This window comes from Xyrauchen texanus, chromosome 20 (assembly GCF_025860055.1).
Source record: "Xyrauchen texanus isolate HMW12.3.18 chromosome 20, RBS_HiC_50CHRs, whole genome shotgun sequence".
Lineage (NCBI taxonomy): Eukaryota > Metazoa > Chordata > Actinopteri > Cypriniformes > Catostomidae > Xyrauchen > Xyrauchen texanus.
Genome location: NC_068295.1, coordinates 38,607,347 through 38,628,941, shown reverse-complemented (window position 1 = coordinate 38,628,941; position 21,595 = coordinate 38,607,347). Strand labels below are relative to the sequence as shown.

At 36.1% G+C, this 21,595-nt stretch overlaps 1 pseudogene; it reads right to left on the bottom strand.

Moving 5' to 3' along the window:
• Positions 1-8,918: 8,918 nt before the first annotated feature.
• Positions 8,919-21,595, bottom strand: part of LOC127660894 (myomesin-2-like) — a 74,278-nt pseudogene continuing 61,601 nt past the window's right edge.

The window sequence follows — 21,595 nt, the reverse complement described above, 5'->3', positions numbered from 1 at the left end:
AACAAACATGAACACACAAAAATACATAGAAGAGACAGGAGGTAGAATAGACACACACACACACACAAATCCATCTGCAAGGCACATGCCATCATAACTACACAAAGCCATGGGTGCATAAAGACATTGCATCATTCTTTACTGTTCTTACTGTTTTTTATTGTTTACTGTTTGTTCTTTTTAATGCATTTTTTGTTGTTCATTATTGCTGTTTACCTCAATGACTTGAACATTTATGCCAAATACACTTTTACTTTAGAAAGTTCGAAACTGCAACATGTTTAGTCTGATTCTTCTGTTTTTATACGCTAATTGAATTTTTAAAATTCAAAATAGTTCATTTCTATAAACTGCAAAAACTGATCCTTCAAATCAATTTTAAAATGCTAAACTTTGACTAATAATAGTTTGATAATGTCTAAATATACATCAAAATGCATAATTTATCTTTTTTACTTTTCAGTAGGTGGTTGAATAGAACACAGTGGAGCCATCTACTGGCTATTATTGTCACAATATGATTTCAAGTCATGTTATTCATATTTGTTTCACCAGATAGCAGCAATCTGCCTCCAAAATATTTCACATTCTCATTTTTCAACCTATTCGCCTTATTTTTCAGCAAAACTAGGGCCATTATCAACCTTGAATGTGGACCACTTCCAGTATCAGCCATTTCCAGCTACTTTAGCGATACAAAAATATTACATTATGCAGCTTTATATTACAGGCTGGCAATGTCAACATATTATTATCATTAATTATTTAGTTTACCGTATATTGCATTTTGCCATCATTTAATCACACTGTTGCACAGGCAGAAAGAATGAAATCAGACGCTGACATGGACAGTCCTCCACGCCGTCTGAAACACATCCACAAACTAAACAACCAGTAGAGAGAAGAAAGATGCCAGGAAAATGCTGCTTCAACTTTCTTTACACCAAAACTGTATCTTGTTTCATCTTGGCAAAATAATAAATGCATTTCACTCCCCGTTCTTGTCAGAGAGCATTTTATCCTTCTTAGTGGTGTATAGTAAACAGACATTCATTCTGACATTCAGCACGGCTTATGAAACATCGCATTTAGAAATAAACAAATAAAGACATCATTGGAGGTTGTGCAGGTACATACAGTATAAATGGAGGTTTACATGGAGACAAGAAACACTACATCATCATACTACATCATCACGATCTTGGTAAAGCAATAATTTATTACCGTGTCTTCAATAAAACAACACACAATAAATGCTGACATTAGAAAATGATCTAACCTTCTATAATTTACATTGCGGTCAATACCATTGGAACTTTCTCACATTCTCCGGAAAAGAAGCCACTGTTTACTTCCGCATTGCAAAATAAGGTGGATAGAAGTGTAGGCTTTTACTGTACTAAAGTTGAATACATTTGCTTATTTGCTTATTAGCATATACAAATGAATGGTACAAATGAGAAATTTACATGTAAAATGAATCCCAAAAGAAGCGCATCATTTTATTGTTATTACTTCAGGGAAGAAGAAGGGGAATCATTATACTCATATGATTTTATTTTAAAAGTTAAACCAAAGGTGTGGCTCATTTATGAAGTCCATAGGAGGGTAAAAGTAATGTAGCCTACCTTACCGATATGTCAGTAAAAACACATAAAGCTATTAGCCTGTTTAAGTTAAACAGCTCGCACCTAAAATATTACCTATATTTAAAAGCAGTAGTACATTCTAAAATTAAATTATGGCATTATATACTCACTGTTATGTTCCAAACTCGTATGCCTTTCTAATTTGGAAAACAAAGGAAAATGATTTGCCAAATAATGAAAGTGAATAGTGACACCTGGCTGTCAAGCTCCATAAAGGACAAAAAAACACCATAACACCAGTTGTATCGACTACTTTTCTGTGTTTTTAAGCTGTTCACTCTCATTATATAGAACAAATAAGAGAATTTGTGTTTTTGGATGAACTATTTTAACCTTAAATTGTGCTCAGAATCAGAAATGAACCCTGGCAACCTCAATTTCACAGCACTTTGAGTAATGAGCTACAGTTTCCAGCGAGTAACACTGTAGCATCACACAACACTATATTTGTCACATTGTATTGTGAATGCAGCAATGGAACCGAAGGAGGAGTCAAACCTCTGGAAGTGCTGGACAAAAACTGCTGGATTTGGTTCTTTCTGACAATTCATGTAAATTAACCAGTTAAATAAAGCAAATAAAAAACTATTCCATTTTATTTATCATTGGGATTTATTTTAGTGAGTCAGTTCTTTCAGCCGGTTTACGTAAAGGAACTTGTTCACATAATGATTAAATTATTCACTTCAGCCGTAAAAGGACATTGCCTTCTTTTTTAAGCAAAATATTTTGTTAATTGCTGCTGTTCATCACTACATTTCTATTCAGTCATTTAACATTTCTAGTTTATTAATGTATATTTTAATGGTAATATTGTAATAATCATTACAGTTGTAACTAGGGTTAATTTTTTTATTATTTTAGTTATACTACAATACCATAGTAAAACTATGGTTACTGTAGTAAAACCATGCTTGATTTTCATATGGAAATGTCAACCTAATTAAACTATCAGGTGATATTATTATTCTAATTGCTGTTCTGATAGTAGAATTAAACAGTATTTCCAATTGTACATATTATACACATATATATAAAAAAAAATGTTCTTAAATTACTAGCTTCAATGTAGTTAGCTACTTTTTGTTAGTAGCTTGTAGTGTAGCAAAATACTTTTTTGAAGAGTAGCTTAACTGTAGTTTAGCTACTTTAATTTATCTTTAGCTTGTAGCTTGGGAAGCTACAGTTTCAAAGAGCTTTCCTAACACTATGGTGTTGGAATTCGGACTAACACAGATTTCTTGAGCGATCTTGTTGAAAGAAACTGTTCACTTAATTAGGTTTTAAGTCATAAAAGTTCTTGAAAACTTCTCTTGGACCAACCATCTTAGCTAGCATAATACGCATATCCTACGCTTTTTTCTAGAAATATTTGAAACCATATTTGTATTCACATCCTAACGTGCCATAGCGCATTTATTTTTATATCTTATCTCTATAATATCTTAAAACATTCACTAATCCAATTGGTAACGACAGCTCTGCTATGATGAAAGCCGTAACTGCTCTTTCTGCTACAACATCATTCATTGAAGGGTTAGTTCACCCAAAAATGAAAGATTCCCATAATTTACTCACCCTCAAGCCATCCTAGGTGTATATGACTTTCTTCTTTCAGCCAAAAATAATCGGAGTTATATTAAACATCCTGGCTCTTCCCAGCTTTATAATGGGAGTGAATGGTACCTTAGATTCTGAAGTTCAAAAAAGCGCATTCATCCATCAAAAAAGTAATCCTTAATAAAGGCCTTCTGATGCGAAGCAATGCGTTTTTGTAAGAAAAATATCCATATTTAGCATTCACTGGCTTCCTCTATCCTCTGAGCTTACACTACGTCATACGCCGGAACTCGACTCTCTCATGAACGTGCGGACGGACGTTACTGGAAGTCAGTGATTAAAGTTTATAAAGTTTTGAATATGGCTATTTTTCTCACAAAATGCATCGCTTCAGTGTAAGAAAATGTTGACAGCATACGAAGCAAAGGCTGGATGTAAAACTGTGTTATCAAAGTTGTAAGTACTTTAAAGCATTTTGTGCTTTCAGATGTTCACACTGAATGCACATAAATAAGACCCTTCCATTTGCTAGAATAAGTGCTACATGAGCAAGACAGCTGTGAGAATTCAGGCAGTTTTATTTTATTTACCTTAATAAAAATGTGGAGTAGTGTAAACAGTATTTACACACTCATTTTAGTCTTCTTCTTTTTAAAAGGATCTCAACATTTTCTGTTGGCACGGCTTTCTGTTTTTGCTCAGTTCAGTAGAAGCCAGCACATCTTCAAAGCATGCTCACCCACTCTCAGATTATCTATGAGTGAAAATGTCTTGTGCAGTCAGCAATGATAACAATAGCAAACTTTCTTTACTTCAAAGTATTCTCACATTCTTTTATGTATTATGTATGTATTAAGTACTTTTGTGTTGTCGAGGTCTCCGGAGGCTCATCAATGAAACTAAAGAGTTATATTTACTTCTTCAATTTGAATGCTGGTTATTCAGAATGCATTTAGTATAAAATCGTACCTTTCTGTATGTTGCTCTTGTGTATTGCATGACTGTGACCTCTGAAACAAAGAACTTGAGTATGAATATGGTGTGAATATGCCATGGAATTTAATTGTCAACTAGGTCTGTGTAATATACTGAGTATTCACAATTCTGCTGGCAATATAAAAGCACCATCTTCAAGACAGAGGTGTTTTTGCGGCCCCTGATTTAAAGCTGAAGTGTATAATTTCTGTGCCACTTGTATCACCAAACGGAATTGCAAAAGTAATGACTGTTTTCAAACAGATTTCACAAATACTTCCCCCCTCAGTCCTGTCTCAAACAGGGAATGACATCTCTGATGCAACAAAGAATGTTTCTCAATGCTAAGAATGAAGAGAATGGACTTGGGTTCTTATGAAGACTAGTCTTGCAAAGCTACCTTGGAAGAATTAACTTACAAGGACAGGAGGCAGTAGAACGCATCTATTGCGAGCTTTGAGATATACCGCAATCTTCCTGTTGCAAAATTGCCCATCCCAGCGCATTTATAGCCAGTGAGAGAACAACCTGTATTATCACACACCAGTGAAGGTATTATTTTTTCACACCAGTTAGGTTTTGCAGGACTACTGGCACAATGAAAGAATTAAATCTGTTAACACTCATTTCCTCCACGTGTTAATTACAATCGTTGACAGAGGATGACAATTCTCATGAGCCGACAGACCTACAAAAGTTTAAAGTGGGAAATTCTTGATGGAAAACATGATAAATGTCCTTCGTCTGCCATCGTAGTACCTCTATGACTTCTGAGACTTCAAATGGGTTCTTGCCCACAAGTCCCCATCCGATGCATCCTCGATACTCGATCAAGAACACATCTGGGTAATTGTATGCATTCTCAGTACTTGCATTCTTGAATATTAGAATTTAACTTCGGCAGTGGGTGATGATGTCGACGAGAAGTCCAGGAAAACATAATAACACTTCAGTCAGGACCACTTGAGTGAAATTAATATTTAACTTGAATACTTGAATAGAGTTGAAGTCAGAAGTTTACATACACTTAGGTTGAAGTCATTAAAGTGAATTTGTTAACCACTCCACAGATTTCACATTAGCAAACTATAATTTTGGCAAGTCATTTAGGACATCTACTTTGTGCATGATATGAGTAATTTTTCCAACAATTGTTTACAGACAGATTATTTAACATTTAATTGACTATATCACAATTCCAGTGGGTCAGAAATATACATACATTAAGTTATGTCAAGCCTTTAACAATTAGCCAATTACCTGTGAGGTGTACTGAATTGTAGGTGTACCTGTGGATGTATGTTAAGGCCTTTCTCCAAATTAAGTGCCTCTTTGCTTGACATCGTGGGAAAATCAAAAGATATCAGCCAAGGCCTACAAAAAAAGAATTGTGGACTTCCACAAATCTGATTCATCCTTGAGAGCAATTTCCAAAAGCTTGAGGGTACCATGTTCATCTGTACAAAAAATAATATGCAAGTATAAACACCATGGGACCATGCAGCCATTATTCCTCTCAGGAAAGAGAAACATTTTGTTTCTAAGAGATGAACATAGTTTGGTGCAAAAAGTGCAAATCAATCCCAGAACAACAGCAAAAGTCCTTGGGACCTGAAGATGCTGGAGGAAACAGGTGGACAAGTATCTATATCCACAGTAAAACAAGTCCTACATTGATATAACCTGAAAGGCTGCTCAGCAAGGAAGAAGGCACTGCTCCAAAACCACCATAAAAAAGCCAGACTACAGTTTGCAAGTGCACATGGGGACAAAGATCTTACTTTTTGGAGAAATGTCCTCTGATCTAATGAAACAAAAATGTAACTGTTTGAACATAATGGCCATCGTTATGTTTGAAGGAAAAAGGGTGAGGCTTAAAAGCAGAAGAATGTCAGCATGAGGATGGAGAATTATGTCGATATATTGAAGCAACATCTCAAGATATCAGCCAGGAATTTAAAGCTCGGCCACAAATGGGTCTTCCAAATGGACAATGACTCCAAGCATACCTCCAAAATTGTGATGAAAATGGCTTAAGAACAAGAAAGTCAAGGTATTGGAGTGGCTATTACAAAGCCCTGACCTCAATCCGATAGAATATTTGATGGCAGAACTGAAAAAGCGTGTGTGAGCAAGGAGCCATACAAACCTGATTCAGTTACACCAGTTCTGTCTGGATGATTGGGCCAAAATTCCAGCAAATTATTATGAGAAGATTGTGGAAGTCTCCCCAAAATGTTTGACCCAAGTTAAACAATTTAAAGGCAATGCTACCAAATACTAAAAAAATGTGTATGTAAACTTCTGACCCACTGGGAATGTGATGAAAGTAATAAAAGCTGAAATAAATAATTCTCTCTACTTCTATTCTGACATTTCACATTCTTAAAATAAAGTAATGATCCTAACTGACCTAAGACAGGGAATATTTTCTACAACTAAATGTTAGGAATTGTGAAAAACTGAGTTTAAATCTATTTGGCTAAGGTATATACTTCTGTCATCAACTGTACTTTATTCACTTGTAGAACATTGAAGCAATCTGTTGGTGTTGACAGTATGGTTTGTTCTATCAGAAAAGACTATTGGGATTAATACAAACATAGACACACTTATATAATTTGGTGTAAGACCTGTCCTATGGTTCAGTGCTCAGATTCTTGCTTGAACCATCAGATCCTGCCGGAAGCTGTGCCAGCAGGGGAGTGGACCTCCGCCCAAGATAGGACCTAAACTGGTGGTGATGGGGTGGAGAGGGGTGAAATCAAAGGAAGTATGATTGAGAGACTTATGAGCTGAGCAGGCTTATAAAGTGGAGGCTGTATTGTGATTGGATGAGATGCCTTATAGAATGAATCCCAAGATCTTTCTGCTATAACTACGCTTACACTTACATTTCAAAGCAAACTCTCCACCCAGAGCATTGTGTGCAGTAAATTACCCTCTGCGAATTCACTCAGTTCCTCACATTAAGCTTTTGTATGGTTTGGAATATTTTATAGTGAATTTTATAGTTTTATCATTTATTGGAATCAATTATTGTGACTGTTCTTGTATCTGCTTGTTATGTATTTTATATTGTTGAGAATTGGTTAGGTTTAGGTGTGGGGTTATGTGCTCATAAATATCTATAGTATATTGTGAAGTAAATCCAATTATTGTGACTAAATTTACCTGTCTGTTACCTGTATTATATTGATGATAATTGGTTAGGTTTAGAAAAGGGGTTGGGTTGAGGGAATTTAAAATATCAAGATAATTTTACAATGTAGCTACACTAATATGTTTATAAGTATAATACAACATATTGTGGTTAAACACGCAACTGCTCTAAGCATGCGTGCCTCAGCATGAAAGAGTAGCTGACTCTGATTCAAAGATAATCACTCATCAGTATTCATGGAAGTCCCTTTGTGGCATTTTACATATTGCTATGTATTACTATGTATTGCATCTACACTTATAGCATATAAATGTGTATAAATGAAGTAATATGAAATATCATAAATACTGTATCTTCATTCTGTTCTTTTAGAAATTTTGTTCATGATGCATAGTTTTGTGGTTTGCCTTTCAGTGGCAATTCAGTGGCATGTTTGAAATGCAATACTAGCTTACACTGTATCCTGCCTAATATTATTTTAATATAGTGAAACAGTAACATGTAACACTTTACAACAAGGTTCCATTTGTTTACCCAGTAAGCTTTCAAACAGTAATATGCTACACTGTTCTTAAATTACCTTATTCACATTGCATATGGAGTGGTATCCAGAAATGTTTTTTGTTTTTTTGTTTTTGTACTAAAGTGGTTATTTTGCATTTCAATTAAATGTTGTTAAAATGTCTTATCTTATAGAAGACTAATCAAATATTGGCACATCGTAGGTCAGATGTAGTAGGTCATCTGGTTAGAGAAAATGTCCGTTCTGTCCACAGTATGTCTAGTATGCTATTCCAAACAGCCAAAGTGTAAAACTGAGGCCTGTTATCTGGTGTTGTGTCTTTTTTTTTCTTTCATTACAGTGACAGAAGGTTGCAGAGGTTTCGTAATAGGACACTAGTGCCACCATGTGGTGTTCTTTCTTAAAGATTCATGCTTTGTGGTCAGGCTTGTAGTTCTAGCACTCATTGGTCAGCAACAGGAAGTACAACAATATCAATCTATTAGAATTCAGAGTAGATAATCTATCATGCAGGAATGGCATTTCCAAGCTGGTATAGTCAATACTCTTCTGTTGGATAACATTATTTATCACCACAATGAGCCTCGTGACTTTATTGAGATTGTGAATTGCCATAGAAATGTGCGAGTTCAAACCAAATAATTCCACTGATTAAATTTTCATGTTTTAATTAGTCACATTTATAATCAAAACAAGTTCAATTTCCTACATTTTAATTATTCCAATCACATTCTGATTGAATTGAGAGTAATTTCAAATGAGAGCAAAAATGGGTTCTGTACTGTATGGAGAGTTGCCAGGCAATCTGAATTGCAACTCAGGAATTGTGGTGAATTAGGAAGTGCTGGTGCATGTTTGGCCACAAAGCACCTCAATCTAGGTGTTCCATATACATGCGATGATTTGTCAAGTATAACTGGCCCAAGAGGCAAAGAAAAGTGCTGATGTGTTTCAGATCGGCCGGCTTCTTTAATCGCATTCATATTTTACTATCAGTGTGTGCGTTTGTGCTTGTGTGTGATGGAAATGCAGAAAAGACACAGAAAAGTGATTTCTACCGCTTTTATTAACACAAAACCAGGGGAAAAAGAGTTGAGGTTGAGAGGAGATTTATCTATTGTGCTGATGAGCTTGTGTGGACGCCGCTGGGGGTTAAGTGGAGGTCCTGCTCTCTCAGACCATCCATCCACCCAGAAAACAAAAGCTTTGAGTTCCACTGGTTAATTGAAAGAGCAGCTCTTGAAGGGATAGTTCACCCAAATAAAGAATGTTTTGTCATTATAACACCATAAAAGAACTGTAAAGCAGTCCTTTTGACTTGAGAAATATATTCCAAGTGTTCTGAAGCCATAAGATAGCATCAACCTAGTCTCATAGAATAAAAGTTACTATAACTAAATTTTTACAAACTGACTTTACGTGCCGTGTTCAAACTTTCACGACAGTCTCCAGGTGAACACACTAGAGGTGCTACAATAACTGCGTTTTATTTACTTGCAAAGAAATCATGAGTACGACAGCTAATTATGACTTTAAAAACACTTTATTTCAGCACTCTATTTCTGGCACACTACTACTTTAGACCAAAGTGTTTCTATATCATAACATAAAGCATCATTTGAAAAAGCTATACATTTTAACACTTGTATTACAGACTCACCTACATTTACACACTTATTCCAGTATGATTAGCTTGCACAGTAGCTCACCTGATAGTGTGTTGGACTTTGGACTCAAAAGAACTCAATTTGAGCCCAGCGAAGAGCATAAATTGACACGTAATCCGAAATAAAATTACATGGTTGCTTCAGTAAATGTGCTTTTCATGTCGCATTTATTTTTTTGGGCACTATTGGTTAGGTTTAGGGCAGGTTTGGGGAACCCTGCTCCTGGAGTGCCACTGTCCTGTAGAGTTTAGCTTCAACGTAATCAAAAACACCTGCCCTTGATTTTTTTAAGTAATCCTGGAGACCTTGATTAGTTGTCGCTAAAGTCTGCAGGTTCCTACCTATAAGATCATTTTATTTTTTAGGTGAACTATGCCTTTAAAAGCAGATATGTACTTTTAACTGATAACTAACCTCAAAGCTTTTTCTCCATGCACCTCTGGGGAGAGGGAACCAAATTCTTTAGAGGCCCACTCATCCTAGGCAATCCAGATGACAAACAGTTTCACACATTTTCTCATAGCACTTAATTTAACTTGCCCCACCCACCCTAACACATGCTTCCCACTCTCTTTCATACTAGACAGTTGCTCATTTTGACATGAAGATGCATCTTGGGTGAAAAATGCTATCTACTTTTAAATTATTTCCATTTTTACCTGACTCACACTACAGTTTAATAACAATGCTTGCAAGGCAGCACTATATTGATATTCCTCAAACATTATGGTTAGGGTTTGTTCTAAACTTTTAACTTTTAAACTTCTGCAGCCAATAGAGCGCAACAGTGCCTGCCCACTTTTTCAGCTGTTGTGGCTCAAGACGTATTTTTGCCATTCATTTTTTTTCCATGGAGATTTCATAAGAGAGTTGTGTGGTCAAATTTACCTTCGCACGGTGAAATTCAGGGAAAAATACAGTAATCTTAATGAGAATCCGCGCGATCGTGAATTTCGCGTGATGGACTTTCCCCTTGCTGATTTCTGGTGCAGATCAAGTTTTGTGAACTTTGACAGATGATTTTGCCATGTCGACCAATAGATGTTGTTTTGTTTGGCATTGACCTCTCTGAATTGACCTCTCTGTGGGTGGTTCTTCTTCCAGATTACCACTGAGAATTTTGCCATGTGAAGGTAAATGGGTATTTCATGGGTAAATGAAGGTAAATTACAAACTATGATTTGAAGCTAAAAATATTAGAAAATTGGACAAAAAGACAAAGTTGTTTGTGTGCTTAAAGTTTTTAATGAGGGGATGACCTACAATCCCATGAAGCAGTGCGAATGACCTAGTCGAAATAAAAACGATAGACTCACCTAAACTATTACTATAGTACTAAACTACTCACTATAAAACTATTGATTTAAAGTTTTTGATTGTAATTATAGAATCGATGTATTTTACATTTATTGCGAAGTATACAGATATATACAATACACAAGTATTTTCAGAGTTTTTGGGAGACCAATTTGATTGCATAATTCACAGTGCGTAATGGGAGTCGACAGTCACTGCAGAGCTCTTTTGGTGCACTTTGTTGGCCGTGATTTTCTAATTAGTGGTGCTTTCTCTTCAGGATCAAGGTTAGTATATATATATATATATATATATATATATATTTTTTTTTTTCATATTTGAAATAACATGGACTAATTGTGTCAACAGAAACATATACCATCAATTAACAACTTCAGATCTAATGGTAGTCTGTCTTTAATTGTTAATAAGTAATTGATAAAAATCTATTCCCCTATGGAGAATTTCACTTCTGAAACCAGACTTTTATGCTCTCTTTCTGACAGTGATGATGTCATCATAACACTGAATGTGATTGATCTTCATTCTTGAATCTACTTTGCATTCTGAATGGTGATAAAGTCGTCTTCCTTTCAAATATTTAAAGGTGAAGTGTGTAATTCAGTCGCCACATCATAATGATAGTCCTCAAACCAGGTTTTCCGAACACTACCTCATTCTTTCATTGGATGAACAGATAGTTTCGCCCCATACTCATGACATTGATTCAGCCATTGTTGCAAAATCAGGCTGGTCAGGGCGCTCAAACAGAGCCAATTGATAAGAGTCAAAATGTTTACACTTTTCGGGGGTATCAAGCTTCAGATGACTTACTGACTGTATAGGTGTCTCTCTTACTCTGCTGCAATTAAAGAAAGTATTTTAACGTAGAATTACACACTTTACCTTTAACCATTTATAACAGAACAGCAACTATGTGCAGATTCCTGCAGCCAATATAAACAAGACGTATACCGAGTGTCATTACCGCAATGAGGCGGCTCTGATGTGGCATTTCATTTATGCAGAACCAAAACTGAAAACCTAAACTTACCTAAAACGTTGACACTATTCTTTTAATGCCTTGCAAGCATTGCTGTTTCCTTTAGGAGATGCAAATCTAGTAATTTCTATGCTGTCAGTGTGATTGGGAGGAAAGCACAAGGGTGTTACTTCTTCCTGGTAGGGGTTGGGGATTTCATGCCACGGGGTGGGGTGGGTGATTTGCTATTCTGGGCTGGGGCTGACTTGGTGGAAGCAGAAGCAGGGGCAGGGCTGGCAGCCATGGAAGTGGGAATTGCAATCGGACCCGTGGGAGGCACGATTCTTATGGGCGAGATGCAGGGTTTTGCTTCTGGAATCTTGTCACCGTGTTTGTACACGCTGACAACGATGTCCACCGACTCGCCACCATACTTGTTCTGCACGGTCATGGTGTACTTGCCGGAGTCTTCGAGAGACACGCCTTTGATGGTGAGGCTGGCGAACTTGCCAGAGTCTAAGGCGATGACGTACTGATCGCTGGGCTCGACTTCATGGTCGTTCTTTGACCAGCTGACCAGAGGTTTAGGGTCACCGCAGACTGTGCAGGTCAAGCTCAGGGTCTAAATAAAGATCAAGGAGAAAGAAAGATTTTCTTACAGTTCCTGTCAGTCATGAAAAACATAAAAATATAAGATAATTTATAAATTGGGATTTATAGAACTGAAAAAGGTATATTTCCTATCTATTCACTTTCAAGACCCAGCTGAAAATTTGCATTACACTTTCATTAACCCCCCTTTTTTTGTGTGATATGTATCTTGTATTGTTTATCATGTTATGAAATGTATTTCTGTAATGTACTTATTGCAAATCGACCTTGAGCTTTGCAATAGTTTTGGGACCTTGAGCTTTTCTTCGTCTTCTTCTTCTTCTTCTTCTTCTTCTTCTTCTTCTTCTTCTTGTAAAAGTCCTTGATATTGAAGTCATGGATATGTCTATAGTGGATATATTTTCTAAAATAGCTTAAAAAAATTATTTGGCTAGAAATTGCTCTTTGTGAGTGCAATTGCTATAAATGTGTTAAAAATCCTTGTCCAATAATCATAACCAGCTTGGAAAGTCATCAAAATTCATTGGTCAAAAAGAGTGGGAACCCTTTAAACATACAGTGGGGATCAAAAGTGATTTTTGTACTTCAACAGTTGTTGTCGTTGGTGTTTTATTTAGTTTTATTTATTACAAATTTAATTTCAAAATCTTGAACTTCAGAATGAATTTCCAATTTTCTTGATGCCCCTTTTTGCTTTCATGACAGCATGCCCTCTTGTGAACGTGCATACTGCTGCTTACCGGACACAATGGTTTATAGTTAAAAAGTACTTAGATATTTATCTTTTTCACACCACAATCGATCATATCACTTTATAAGACATTATTTCAACCACTGGAGTCATGTGGATGACATTAATGCTGATTGCTTGTGCTTTTTGGAGCATCAAAAATCGTGTTACCATCCACTTCCATTAAAAAGACCTGCTGAGCTGAGATATTTTTCTATTTTTATTCAAATGTGTTCTGCTGAAGAAAAGAAGTCATTGAGGGACATCAGGGATGGCATGAGGGTAAAATTTTCATTTTTGGGTGAACTCTCCCTTTAAGATGCGGTGTGCACATGTGGTGAGCCCTAAATACAGGTCTAAATGGGGTCTAAAACATTTTGTGATCTGATCACAGAAACCACTTACAAATGTTCTCAAAAATACATGTGTCCACATCGTATTTGAGGTGTGTAAACGCTAATCCGTGCTGTATGCATACCGGCAGCAGTGAAGCATGAATCACTGCGCTTAAACAAGAGTTTAAACTTTGCAGGTTACTAGCGGCTTTAAAAGAAAATAACCGTCTGATCTGAAAATAATGACCACATATATACATGTAAGATTGACAGTTACGTAAAAAGTCTTAAAGGCACAGTGACAGTGAAATAGAGATGAAAATCAAAATGATTAATTATGGGCACATTTTTTATTATTATTTAGAAAAACTGAATAAAATAAAAAATGAGCCCTTTAACAATTTTTTTATTGACACTCTTTAAAAGTATTAAGAGCTTCTCCATGACAACTACTTTAATAATCCTCTGTTTTCAGATTTACTTTGCTTATATTCTGCAAAAGGTGGCTCATGTGGCTTTTTGTGGAAGGGAATGGCTCTCTAAAAAGTAATAAAAACAGTATGCTGTAACCCCTGCGGGAGCTCTCACTGGAAAACCACAGTGTACATGACCTCTGCAGCTCATGTGAAAGGTCTCCTCTCCCAAATGGGTTCACCTCATCCTGCCTGTAATGTATCTGAGAGCCAGTGATCTGCTTTGTTTATTTGATCTCAAAGAGAAAAGGATGTTGGGTATTTCCAGAATGAATTATTCAGACGAATCTTAATCTCACCACTATCCTTTCACAGGCAGAATGGAGCATATTCCCTGAGCTGGTTTCATACTGTTTCCCAGCAAGGGATTATGAGGGAATAGACAATGGACATGGATCTCAAGAAGTGGAGGAGTATGACACCCTCCAGCACACACTCCCAAGGCTCAAGAGGAGAACCATGGAACAACACTCACCAGCATGTATGCCCGAAGCACTACAGATCACTCATGCAACGGCTGCAGTGCTACAAGGACGATTTCAAGAATGTTTCAATACAAGTTAAGCTCTATTCACAGCAATTATGGTAAACATTTTGATGATCCCAGAAAATAATTTAGACTTGTCCCCTAATCTGTGGTGTTTAAAAAACATTATAATAATTTGCTGTTACAGTAAGGCACTTACAGTATTCAGTAAGTTTTTAGGGCTAGTTTAACGAAGGGTTTAAGCCGAAATTTAAAGCTCATATGTGCCCGTGACTTTTATTATTTGAGCTGTAAAGTTGTCTAATTCATCCCTTTTAAAGTGGGACTACATTTCTAGGGGCATGAACCTCTGGTTATGCACTACATACAGTTACATTCTGGAACTTACAATGGAAGTCTATGGGGCCAGTATGATAGAGGGTTTAAAAGCAAAATTGGAAGCTTGTATATTTGTGAAAGCACTCTTTTGCACATTTATAAATTGAGCTCCAAAGTTGTCTAAATTGTCTTTTTTAAGGTAGTACTATTTTTCTAGGAGCTGGAACTTCTGGTTATACATTACAGACCGATACATTCTGGCACTTAAAATGGAAGTCTATGGGGACAAAATTCTGGGGGGATTAAAAGCAGAAATGTGAAACTTGTATATTTGCGAAAGCACTTCTTTTGTAAAAACATGTATTTTATGAGCTGTAAAGTTGTCTAAATTGTCCTTTTGAAATTACAATATTTCTCTAAGAGCATGAATTCCATGAATGCATTTTAGACCGTTACAGACTGGCAATTACACTGGAAGTCTATGAGCAAGCATTCTGGAGGGTTTACAAGCAGAAATATAAAATATGAATTATTTGAACTGTAAATTTGTCTAAATTGTCCTTTTGGCCCCGTTTCCACCTGGTATTAAGATAGTATTAAGATAAGTACTCGGGTGATCCTATCACATGTAGTCAGATGATGCACATCACCGTTTACACTTAAATGCGTCTCCTGTGACCACTTGTGTTCAGATTTGGACATACATCAATCACTCTGTCAGTGTGTTACTGCAGGATTATAAAGCACAACAAACTTTTTTAATCATTATGTTTTTTTTTTAATAATTTATAGGAATGTAAAAAGGAAAATATCAATCATAGGTCCTGAAGCTATTATTTCACCACTTTGTCTTCACTAGTTCATTTTAAATGATCCTGCAGCTTGACAAATTAATTTCTAAAAGTGCAAGTATTCCATAATAGTCTCTTAATTAATATGAGGTAATTAAAGCAGCATAAATAATAATTATAAAATAATTAGCAAAATGCTGATTAAAAACTATTTCATGTCATATTCCCATTTTGGTGGTGAGTATTGAACATGATTTTCTTCAAAAATCATCAGATCATTATCCTTTTCCTTTATGCATTTTTATGTATTTTTCACTATGATAAGACACATGCTGAGCTTAAAACAAACCTTCTTTTCCATGATCGTTACAACGTCAGGAAGACCACCAACAACTTTCCCACGTTCTGAAAATGAAAACATTATGAAGTTAAATTCAGGAACATAATTACATATCAATGAAGGCCCCCAGAGAGTTGGGAGTGATTGAGCATACTTACTCTTTTCAGCATATGCTTCAACTCTGAAGGGCAAGAGAAGAACAACATTATTATTGAGTTCATTAGCAGACCTTCATATTTTACCCAAACACTGACATGCAGCACACATGCTTTGCATTGCTAAATACTGAGGATGTGGTGACACTTCTCCCATACAGCAAAACATATAGTATTTACTTTTTAATTTCAATTTTGAAAGGCAAGAAAATTCATTTCTGATATCTACGTACATTTTAGATACACATAGAACTAGAACAAACGTAACTTCCTAAAGATCTTTTATGTGAGTGTAAAGTACAGTTGTGGCCAAAAATATTGGCACCCTTGGTAAATATGAGCAAACAAGGCTGTGAAAAATATGTCTTTATCCTTTTGATTGTTCATTCAAAGTATTCATACAAATCTATCCTCTAATGTATATCAAACATTTGCAAAAGCAACATAAGTTTTATCAAAAAACAAATAATTTTTTTTAAATGTATGTGTGGCACAATTATTGGCACCCATTTATTCAATACATTGTGCAACCTCCCTTTCCAAGAAAACAGCTCTGAGTCTTCTCCTATAATGCCTAATGAGATCTGTGATCTGAGACATTCCTCATACAGAATCTCTCCAGATCCTTCAAATGTTGAGGTCCACATGGTGGACTCTCCTCATCAGTTCTCCCCACAGGTTTTCTATGAGGTTCAGGTGAGGAGACTGGGATGACCATGGCAGAACCTTGATTTTGTGGTCAGTGAACCATTTTTGTGTTGATTTCTGCTGGAAGATCCAACCACTGACCATTTTATTCTTTCTGACAGAGGCAGTCAGGTTTATATTGTTATCTGTTGTTATTTGCTACCTCTCTGTGTGCTCCATACCCATCTCTAGTGTCTGCTGCCAAAAAGCTGTATTTTTGTTTTATCTGACCATAAACCTGGTCCCACTTGAAGATCCAGTAGTGTCTGGCAAACTGAAGACTTGAGTTTGTTGTTGGATGATAGCAGAGGCTTTTTTTTTTTAAAACCCTTCCAAACAACTTATTGTGATGTAAGGGATTTCTGATTGTAGTTTTGTAGACCTTCTGACCCCGAGACCCAACTAATTTCTGCAATTCTCCAGTTTTGATCCTTGGAGAATTTTTGGCCACTTGAACCATCCTCCTCACTGTGCGTGAAGACAATATATACAAATGTCCTTTTCCAGGTCAATTCTTAACATCTCCAATTGATTGGAACTTCTTAAGTATTGCCCTGATGGTTGAAATGGGTATTTTTAATGCTTTAGCTATTTTCTTATAGCCCTTTCCCATTTTGTGAAGCTCAACACCAGTTTTCCACACATCAGAACTTTATTCTTTGGTCTTACCCATTGTGAGGGATGAATAAAGGAATTTGGCCTGCGTTACCTCATATTTATACCCCTATGAAACAGGAAGTAATGGGAGAACATTTTCATGTTCCTAGTCACCCAGGTGTACTAAAAAATTTAATAAAATATGATTGGGAATATACAGTACTTCAGACATGTTTTAATCATAACAATTTCTAAGCGTGCCAGTAAATGGCTTATGTGTTTTGAAGAAAAATATTTGACACAGATTTTTTTGTTTTCTCATATTTACCAAGAGTGCCAATACTTTGGCCACAACTGTAGCAACATATACATTGATTTATTTTATAATATTATATGAAAAGTTAAAATGTTTTAATTGAATATTCAAACCATGGTGCCAACAATGCAGAGCTGTACGCTTACCTTTTAAGGTTTAAATATTCATTAGCACAGTTTTAAATGTATTAGTACACAGAAGAGTGTGGCCAAAATTGTTTTATTGTTATACAAATGATATAATGCTATTTTATATTTATATATTTTTATATTTGTTTTATTTACTAATAAAATTTACTACTACTACGATTTTGATAAAATATCATATTTCTTAATGATATATTTGATATGATAAATTTTTACTACTATAAAAATTAATATCAAGATAATGGTTCGGCAACACCACGGAATTTCCTTGACTGGGCATTTGCCCTCACCACCACAGAATATGTATTTCCTTATTTCCAGCTATGTGAATAATAATCAAATAAAACTTGAATAACTGATTTTTAATAATTGTATTAGTATATTAATTGTACAGACCACTGAAAAACTCACTGCATTTGTCAAACCATTTTATGGGGTCTTTAAGCATCTGCCGCATTAATAGATGTAGATGAGTAGATATAATCTACCAAAAACAGTCAAAACAGTGGGAAAAGTCAATAAAACGCTGGGTCGTGTTTTTACACACCCGGTCACTTATCAGGCTAATCAAGCCTCCGAGAGGGATAAAGGTCGACTGCGGACGGTGGTGCGACAGAGAGAGAAAGTTTACGGGCAGCTGTCCGTCCTATGTATGTGTTTGTGTTTATTTCTTCATCAAACTATTATTTATATTGTCAAGCCGTTTCTCGCCTGCTCCTTTCGATGGAACTGCTTTACAGTTTTATTCTGAAATGTATTTTTAAATATATTTTGGACAACATATTAATATATATTGATTTTAAAATAAATACGAAATGGTCAAAATACATCAGTAAAAATGTTCTACATATTTATATAAATATGTTTTAAAATATATATTAGCAATATTTCCCTGATACATTTTTGTCAATTTTTGTATATATAAAAAACATACAAACAAATGCCATATGGGGTGGCTTTAGATGCAACAATTCTCTTACTTGAGTCTCTGGAATTCTGCGTAGGCCTTCTCATAGACTATGAGGGGAAAACACAGAAAAAAAAAAAGAATTAAATTTAAAGCACATAACACCAAAATACAATTTAAAAAAAGGAAAACTGCGCAGGCTCTCTCTACTCTCCACTTCTTGTCCCGGAGGCATATGGCATAAAAAGAAAATCGTCTCTCATTATTTTAATAGCATTGTTTTTCTGCATTGCTGGAAATAGCTCTTCTTCCCCTATTCATGACTGTCCCCATTCGGCAAATCGCATGACCCGTCACACACCAGCCCTTGATTATGTTTGTCATCAAACAGTCTGTTGTCTATCTGCCAGTATCTGTATCGTTGTATACCTTTGATACTATAACAGCGTAGTTTCATCCCTTGATTTCCCTAAATACACGGCCTTTGTGTGCCGCTGCAACAATGCCTTTACTTTCAATTATATACAGCTCTATTCAATGTCAACAGGATAATCTTGGAACAGGCCCATGTAAGACGCCCATGTAAGTTATAACAAATTTGGTGCAACGCTCGTTTTCTTTTTTTGTTATTTTGATAATCTCTTTAAGCAAAAGGTGAGCTGTCTCTCATGACATTCTTTTAGCTGCCTCCAGCATTGATTTTGTGCTTGTCATTAACGCTGATAATAGAGGTGATTTGGAGAACTATTTCAGAGGTGTTGAACTTTCATGAACTTCAAATTTACTCCAAATTTAATTGGGTTTAACTTTTTTATTTTGTGCCAAAACAGTCATTATGTAGTTTATTTATGATCATTTTTCCACCCTCACTTTGACTCTTCGAATTAAACAGGCAGTTTGTTGCTGAGGTGCCTTGAAAACTTCTTTGTAAATGCCCACTTTGCATGTGGAATGAGATACAATGCTTTGAGTTCACACAACCGCAGGTTTATTGTCAAGTCCTATAAATGCCCATTAATATATCCTTCAGTAATGGCATCATTGTAGCTCAATGTGTAGACTTTCTTTCTTATGCGGAACACAAAAGGAACTTTTAATGAATATCCCAATCCGTCTTAATACAATGACAGTTCATAGTGCCTCACATCAAAGCATAAAAAAGGAAATAAAGGCATCACAAATGTAGTCTGTGTGATTAGCGCATTATAGTTCAAGCCTTCTGAAGGCACATGAAATTTAAGTAATTTTTCAGCTAAAACCTTGACATCCTCAAGAAAGTCATAAGAGTTTGGAACGATATAAAAGATTTTGCATTTTGATTCACCATTCCTTTAAACACTTCAAGATTTTAACAGATTAGGGAATGACCAGTTAGAAGACAATCTCTGGACAACCTTACCTGGTCCAGAAAGGTCAAGTGTACGAGTGTGTGTCTTCTCAGGTTCCACAATCTCAATGGTGTACATCCCTTTTTCCTTATCAGTAGGCTCAACTATCTCCAAAGTTGCCATCAATGAATTCCCACCAATTCGCATCCTCTCTGATGCTGTGATTTTAGATTCCCTTTAAGAACAAAGAGCAAAGTATTGTCATGTGCTGCATTTAATCATTAGGAGACATGTAAGGCATGACAAAACCAGCACAGCACATGCAATAAAAGGCACGTTCAATAGAGCACAACAGTGACTGCCCACTTTTTCAGCCATGTTGGTTCTGGAATTTTCTCCATAGGCATTTCAAACAACTCTTTAATAAATATAGTTTCAAGCCATGAACGAAACCAACCAAATCTGAGATAAATCACATAATTTGATTCCAAACAAAAAGTAGTTAAAAATCACAACAACAAAAAAGACAAAACTACAAAACTGTCGGTGGCCTGGGTAGCTCAGCGAGTATTGATGCTGACTACCACCCCTGGAGTCATGAGTTTGAATCCAGGGTGTGACTCCAGCCAGGTCTCTTAAGCAACCAAACTGGCCTGGTTGCTAGGGAGGGTAGAGAGTTACATAGTCTAACCTCCTCGTGGTCATGATTAGTGGTTCTTGCTTTCAATTTGGCATGTGGTGAGTTGTGTGTGGATGGCGGAGGGTAGCATGAGCCTCCACGTGCTGTGAGTCTCAGTGGTGTCATGCACAACGAGCCATGTGATAAGATGCACGGATTGACGGTCTCAGAAGTGGAGGCCACTGAGACTTGTCCTGTAAAAGTTCACCCATTTACAGATATACAATAGTGTTTTGGGAGATCGACTGTATTATGTAATTCACAATGCTTAATGTGTCACAGAGTGTTTTTGCTGCTGTTTCCGTTTCAATGATAACAGCAACTTCTGTCATTGGTAGATACCGCTTTAGCATTATGGGCAATGCAGTTCTTTACTGAGATTCTCCATTTAAATATTTTTTTATAGAAAGTTGAAATAACAGTTGAAATACTTGTGGCTAGTACAGAATCATTTAATCAATTAACAATCTCTGAGCTCATGGCAGGTCAGTTTGGGAAGGGTTATGCATTTGTGCTAATGTCATTAAAAATCTATTTCTCTATGAAGAAAATAAATGTGTTTTTTACTCTATTCCAAATCCAAACCCTTTTTAAGCTCAATTGTTTTTTCATTTTCCCAAAGAGATTAAATGCTCTCAAAATGTTAAACATACCACTTTTTTTTTAAAGTGGGTGCATCAAATTAGCATGTCCCTGGGGTAAAATTAGACACGGCGGGTGTTTACTTTTTGTGTTGCCATTGAATGTCCAATTCCCCCGGCATTAATGCCTTCTCTGTGTGTGATTCAGAACATGCACCGGGGGGGAGGACAGACCCAAAGTAGCACTTCAAAATGCTAATACAGGGATTTGCGAACCGATGCGTGCAGGAAGAGGCTT